At 40.7% G+C, this 7,753-nt stretch overlaps 1 non-coding gene and 1 pseudogene across 1 annotated transcript; both read left to right on the top strand.

Annotated features, from left to right (window-relative positions):
- Positions 1 to 3,509: 3,509 nt before the first annotated feature.
- Positions 3,510 to 5,879, top strand: Akr1b8-ps2 (aldo-keto reductase family 1, member B8, pseudogene 2; annotated as a pseudogene).
- LOC120093314 (U6 spliceosomal RNA) lies at positions 4,142 to 4,247 on the top strand. Its single transcript, XR_005486418.1, has one exon. It is a non-coding gene; the product is annotated as a U6 spliceosomal RNA (small nuclear RNA).
- Positions 5,880 to 7,753: the final 1,874 nt, after the last annotated feature.

The following is a 7,753-nucleotide window of genomic DNA, read 5'->3' as shown; positions in this document are numbered from 1 at the left end:
GAGGGCTATTGTGTGTAAAGAGGTTGTTGGACCTGAAATTAGGGACGATGTCAAACCAGGTAGCTTATGGACGTAGATGGTCCCTGTCTGAACACTGAACTACACTTACACTACACACGCTCATAAGCTCGCCTGCTCTTAAACACAGAAGCAGCCATGCTTGTGGCAAATGCACCACACTTTTCTTGAAAATGTTTCACTATCTTTGAAATGAGTGCTACAATGATTAATAACGTGCTATTGTCTGGTTCAGAGGAAATCTATAAATGTAAAGAAAATTTCTAAGTTTTTTTTTGCCTAAACATTTAAAAATCTCCTAAGTTCAAATTTTTATATCAGTGTACGAATTTGGAAAAAGCAAGACTTCGTATGTTAGCTTTTTATCTTAAGGAAATGAAATTAAATAAAAACAATTTAAAATTATTTTTATCTCAAGCATGAGTAGTTTGTAAAGGAATTAAGATTTATGACTTGAGTGGACTTGAAAGTGTAGTTTCCCAAATCCTTTTTTCTGGACTGACAACCCTTTTTTTTTTCTGTAATGCAAAGTAACTTCCTCTTTACAGGAAACAAACTTGAAGGTTGCAAATCTGTGTTCGCCACCTGCAGCACAGACCTACTATATGCAGACCATTGATGTGGACCCACTGTACACTTCCTCATGAGTCTGCAACTGAAAGAGGAATCCACACAAATGCTTAGACATCTTTTACTTCAGAGTTTCTTATCTTCTGCAGTACACGTGGAAGACTTACAAGGTAATTTCATGGCTTTTATAGGTGAAAGTGTCACATCCAAGACCAAAGGAGAAAAGGCAGTGTCCGCTCAAGAATTTTTAGGAAGATAAATGATGTGTTTGTAATGTTTGGGTACAAAGAAAATGCCTGGCGTGTGTTTGCTTTTCCTTTCGTGCTGCCAGATAATTTAAAACCTAATCAGAAGAATGCTTGTTCTAGGATCACATGGTCCTCAGACATTTTCTATCTTCTCTTTCAGCTTAGTGAGGCCATGCTGACATAGATATGGCTGATATACTGTACGGTAAAGCCCAGTGTTGGTAATAACAGCTTGAAGGTAACCAAGTGGGAGAGTGCCTCTTGTTAGCTGCCTCGTTCACCCTCAGTTCTGGGTGATTACAGTAGACCAACATCACACTCCCCTTCCCCAGCAAAGTTCCCAGTATGTGGTCCCCTTCTGCCACCAGACATTAGCTTCTGGTGCAGTTCTCAGATCTTAGGCAAACTGATTTCCCAGGACCACTTTCCAGGTTCACTGTGCTCTGATGAAAATACAGATTTTCCCTGAGTCTTTACTTCAGTAACAGCACAGGCTAAATGGCATTTATTTATTCAAAGCCCATATCCAATTTACTTTTCACAAGGTCCTTGAGGCATTGCTAGACATGTCACAAACATTTCCTGGTTCTGACAGAGATTAACAAATACACACAGGCACATATGACTTTTGATCTTTTCAATTAGATTAAAGGAAAATTAAACAGCTCCAAAAATCTGGACCAAATCAATAGTTTCAATCACATATTCTGGCAGATAGTACAAATGTTTGTAAATAGTAAAGAAATAAAGTCCGAGGAAACTATTTACAAAGATTCAAATAGGAAGCTCTCCCTCCCTCTCCCTCTCCCTCTCCCTCTCCCTCTCCCTCTCCCTCTCCCTCTCCCTCTCACTCTCACTCTCACTCTCACTCTCACTCTCACTTTCCCTCTCCCTCTCATGAAACTAAAGATACCTCCGATAAGAAACATACTAAAGTATTTGATGAATGAATTGAACATGAGGAATAATGAAGAAAGTAAACAAAAGGAAGCTTAAGGATTCGGTCCTACAGGATGCACTACAAAGCTAAGCAAATCTAGTCTCATGTTTTTAGTGATGTTTTGTTATTCTATTCTTTAAAAATTAAAGTTTTCCTCAAATATTTTATCAGCTCCATGAATATTTGTTAAGACGTTGTGATACTCAAGGTCAACATTAGTCTCCAGACATATAGGCACCAGCATGTGTACCTGCTAACACATGCATGCACACATAAATAGATCATACAACACACACACACACACACACACACACACATACACACACACAATCAATCAATTAATCAATAGCCCCAAATATACTTGCTTTATATACTTGCCTTATTCACTAATTTTTATAGCTGCCAATCAAAAACATGTAATTTAGAGACTGGAGAGACAGCCCAGCACTTAAACACATTCATTACTTTTACAGAAAGCCAGAGTTTGTTTCCGAGAGCTCAGATCAGACCACTTACAACCAGCTCTAACTCCATCTCTAGAGGGATCCAGAATGGACAATTCATGATGAAGGTATGAAAAAGACAATGAATAACGCAATTGTCTTTAAGTATGTAGCCAAGAAGCATATTGGGACTTACTTCTCACATGACATCACATCAGAAAACATCTTTATTCATTACTCAATTCCCTCTAGTTTGGAGACATAATAAGCTTCTTTTTATACTAATAGTACCTCCCTACAATAAAGGAAATATTTTGTGCTAGCTAATAGATATTTCCTCTCTTCCTTTGAAAGTCTGGGAGTTATATGCACACATGCATATGCACATAGACACACACACACACACACACACACAAAGTAAAAGTAGTAAAATAATTTTTAAAATGTACCTCTTGTTAACCCTTTTCATTTTATGTTTCTGTTTTAAACAAGAATTACAAAATTATTTTCCATATGATGCCATCCTACTAAAATAATAATTCTTAAAAATAAAACATACAGTGGGAAAAAAGTTAAAAATAAGTTAGCAATCCATTTTCAAGACCAGTGTAACGGTGGGAAATCAAAGAAGATTGCTTCCCTCTTAGACTCAAATGGTCACATCTCAAGAACATACCAGCTAATTCTTGCTGGGATGATTGTGCTCAAAGGCCAAGTGTATTTGTGAAAAAAATGTGCTTTTAGAACTCTCTCTTTTTTTTTCAGAGAAAATACAAAGCTTTAAAGACTCGCTGAAGTGCTCTAAGGTCACACTGGGATGTCCAGTGCATGAAACTGAAACTCAACTTGAAATCTCAAAATGTAGTCACTGCCCCTCACGGCAACAGAATCAAAGGGCACCATTCAGCAGGGACACACATGATAGCGCACCCAAAGGCATGCTGGGGATAAACAGAAAGGCTGAGAAACTAGAAATCCAATCCATAATGTGGGTAGAAATACCTCCCGAGACAGTGAAGAAAACCTACTTGTACCGAGAGCTTTAAAAATATGCGTTATGTCCATGCTGTGGAAAAGTCACTTTTAAATAAGTTTGGTTGTACACTTCCTTTACAGGGATGTTAGGTATATAAGTCCATAAACACTAAATGTGCTGAAAATGCATGCTCATTTCCTCTGACTCTCAAAGGCCTTCGACTTTCATATAGTTATGAGGACTGAGATTTTTTTTACGTGGGACTGTACCTTCACTATGCTATAATCTGGGTCACACGTGGGTTCTTTCAGAGCATGGGGTACAAAGGAGAGTCCTACATCTTCACGTGGTATAATCACACTATGTCCAGTGGGGCAGAGTGAGAAACCAGAAGGATGCCACACTCAGATGTGAGAAGTCATGACATGAAGCCTGGGAAACAGAAGCCAGAGTGAGAAAGGAATGTTAGAAAGCAGCCACGTAAAGAAAGCACAATGAGGAGGTAGTGGGGCACTTCTTGGGAAGGCTCCGAAGTAACACCATGGGGGAGCTGACGGAATAAAAGGAGGTCAGCATTCCCAGAGGACTGAGGAAAGGTCTTCTGGTAGAACAGTAATTTCGTGTTGATATAAGTATATTTTGAAACTGTAACATGAATCTCTCATGTTTGTATTGATCAAAATGCAATGAACTTTGTTTTAGCACTGGAACCTTTTATATTAAATTTAACGTGAAAACAGGAAAGTCACCTGAAAAGTTTTGATCTAGGGAAAAAAATCAATAAAGCATGACACACACAAAAAAAGAAGAAAACATGCAAGAGGATGAGTTCATTAAAGATAAAGTTAAGCAAAGAAGTAAATCACCAGTTCAAGTCTTACCAAGAGAATGGAGGTGGAGAAAAAAAGTCTACAGATATATTCCTGCATGGTAAATTGTAAATTGTGTAGTGCTCATACACTACACATACCAAAACTGGAACAATGAACAGAAGGTTAACACAGACCTTGCACAAAGATGACATGTAAATTGGTGAATGGTCCCAAGACTGTGTGTTGAACATCAGACAAAGCCAGAAATTTAAAAGGGGCTGTCTTATTGCTATGAACAGACACCATGACCAATGTAAGTTTTATACAGGACAACATTTACTTGGGGCTGGCTTACAGGTCCAGAGGTTCAATCCATTATCATCAAGGCAGGAGCATGGTAGCATCCAGGCAGGCATGGTGCAGGAAGAGCCAAGTTCTACATCTTCACCCGAAGGAAGCCAGGAACAGACTGAGCATCCTCAGGCAGCTAGGAGGAGGGTCTCCAAGCCCACCTCACAGTGACACACTTCCTCCAACAAGGCCACACCTCCTAATAGTGCCACTCCCTCGGCCAAGTATATGCAAACCATCACAGGGGCCCAGTATGGTAAGGGAGGTTGGGTAATAGATTACAGATAAAATGAAAGTAGAGATGGGATGGTGAGCACTTGGGATGGAGAGGCTTAATCAGGGAGAGACTTAGAAGAACGGAGAAGCACAGCCAATGAAGGGAAGAGATAAAGGGAAGGTGTGTGAAAAACCACATGGAAGCCTACTGTCTCACAGCATGAATTCAGAAAGAACTGGGGAGATGGATATTAGAATACACGTGAAATGAGAGATGAGGGGGAGAAGACTGGGGCTCTAGGGATGTAAGTGAAGGATGAGAGCCCGGGAATAGGGTACAGGAAGGTTAGTGCGTGAGTTAGACCCTACTAAGAACGTATGAAAAAGCCATAAGGAAACTCACTCATAACTAAACTTTGAAAGACAACCTTTAAAAGAAGTTTGGAGGACCTCTTCATTGTCAGCAAGTTGTGGCTCACCTGCTTTGAGAAAAAACTGCTAAAGGAAGCCTTTCAGAAGACCCTCATGGATCTCAAGCTCGACTATTTGGACCTCTATCTTATTCACTGGCCACAGGGACTTCAGCCGAGAAAGGAGTTATTCCCCAAAGAGGATCAAGGCAGTATCCTTACCAATAAAACAACATTGTTGGAAGCCTGGGAGGGCATGAAGGAACTGGTGGACCAGGGACTGTCGAAAACTCTGGGCGTCTCCAACTTCAGTCACTTCCAGATCGAAAGGCTCCTGAACAAGCCTGGACTGAAACATAAGCCAGTGACCAACCAGGTTGAGTGCCACCCTAACCTCACCCAGGAAAAACTGACCCAATACTGTCACTCCAAGGGCATCACAGTCACAGCATACAGTCCCCTGGGCTCCCCAGACAGGCCTAGCGCCAAGCCAGAGGACCCTTCACTATTAAAGTACCCCAAAATTAAAGAGATTGCCGCCAAGCACAAGAAAACTATACCCCAGGTTCTGATTCGGTTCCACATCCAGGAACGTGGCAGTGATCCCCAGATCTCATGACGCCAGCTCATATACAAGAGAATATTCAGGTCTTTGACTTCCAGTTGAGCGACGAGGAGACGACCACTATCCTGTGCTTCAACGGAAGCTGGAGGGGCTGCCTGCTGCCTGGGACAGAAACATAGAGGAAAATCCCTATGACGCAGAATACTGAAGCTGAATCAGCTCATGAGGCTTCCTCTTTGCAGATGCATACCTCACTCCTGCAGTCCCCTTTAATCCCAGCCTGCCTAACATCATGGTGTGGGCAAGGCTGTGTTTAAATCCCCACGCTGATCCAGGAACCGACTGTTGCAAGCAAATGTGACTCGTAGAAGCGAATGGACATTTCCTCCAGTAATTTGATCTAAGCAAATATTTGTCAAAAAACAGGAGCTCTGGTAACAGTTGAGGGTATCCAGATAAAATAATAAAAATCGTAACATTAACACACACACACACACACACACACACACACACACACACACACAAGAAGTTTGAATACAATTAACCTAAATGGTGGACCATCTCACTTAGACTATGTGGGTTATTAAATGAAAATTGCACTTCAATGCATGGGATGCCTCCCTAAAAGTGATTGGTCGGGAGCCTCCATTGGTCTCCAAAACAACACAAGCAATTACCATTGTCCTGGATTACTCACCATAACTAAATCATAAGACCTGATTGCTGCAGATAGCAAACACACTGCCTGCAGAATGGAAAGAACAATCAAAAACTAGCCACAAAACTTCCTAGTGGCCAGATTTCATAGAGAGGAAGAGTGAGGTGCAGTCTACTGTGGTAGATCACTGCAACACCATGACTTCCAGCTGCTTTCAGGCAGGAGCCCTCTGAAACTTTAAGCAAGCTCCCAATTAAATGTTTTCCTTTATAAGAGCTGTCTTGGTCATGATATCTCCTCACAGCAATAGAACACTAAGACAGTGCTATACATGATCTTCTGACCTATTCCTTTCTAAGGACCTATTGGTAGTTTATACTTATTGGGGCAGGGAAAATCACTCTTCTTTGGTGTTGTGGTCACTGGCAGGGTTACCACGCTCCTCTGGAAGGCTCCACACCAATACACACATGCTTAGCACTAAGTGAACTCAGTACATTATGTAGACATAAAATTAGAAGAGGGTCTTGTTCAGTCTTCTCAACACTGGGGGCATTGGAAGACGGAAACGGGAAGAAATATGATAGCTCAGTGTACATTTATATGGCATTATCAAGAACAAAGAAAATTTTAAAGTAAAATAAAATTTGTTAACTAATTTGGGACAAGGAGCCTTTCACAATGTAAATATAGTTTTAATTATTTATGGATATATTAAAGACAATGTAGATATAAACAAAGGTGCTATAAAAATGCTCACAAACAATAGAGGTGTCAGAGGGTTCTGACAGAGCAGAGGTGACAGAAAGAATGTGTAACTGTGTTCACCATCTCGGTGCTAGTAATGGCTTAACCAACACCTACAAACACAGATCTGTATTTGTAAGATAAAACAAGCCATCAGCTGATTTTATAAGCTCTTACATGGAGCAAATGCCTATCATTCATAAACCAATTCGACATTTTTAGTATCTCTGACAAAAAGTTAACATACCAGTTTTGAAGATAAGTTGCCACAAGGTAGAAGAGTTAGAAAATTAGCTTCAGCCCTTTTTTCAGCCAGCTAACCTTAAGTATGGTAGCCCTGCATCATGCTTAAGAGTACTGAAGAGAGTGGGTTACTGACGGCAGAGTCTAAAATGCTAGGGAAAACTGCCCTAAATAATAAAACAGACCACATTGGAAGAGAGCATGGAGTCTGGGAAATCTGATAGGGACATTCTTGACTGATTGGTTCAATTTAGCATTCTTTGCTAAGACCAGAAAAGACCTGGATTTAATTCTTACTCAATCCAATCATCTCCACAGTTCACAGATTCTAACTCTGATGGGCTGCCACAGACACACACTGATATTCACAAGGGAAGCTGACTGAAAGAATGAATGTTAATGAGGGACTTCCTCCTCTCGTTCACAGCTGAGGTGACAAAAAGCTTCTTTCTGCACGGAGAGGCATCTATGTCACTCATGGCTGCCAATTGTCTTAGTATTTCTATTGCTCTGAGAAAACATTACAGCTAAAAACAACTTGAAGAAGAAAGGGTGT

This window comes from Rattus norvegicus, chromosome 6, assembly GCF_036323735.1.
Source record: "Rattus norvegicus strain BN/NHsdMcwi chromosome 6, GRCr8, whole genome shotgun sequence".
Taxonomy (NCBI): Eukaryota; Metazoa; Chordata; class Mammalia; order Rodentia; family Muridae; genus Rattus; species Rattus norvegicus.
The sequence above is the reverse complement of the archived record's forward strand: the minus strand, read 5'-3'. Positions and strand labels throughout refer to the sequence as shown.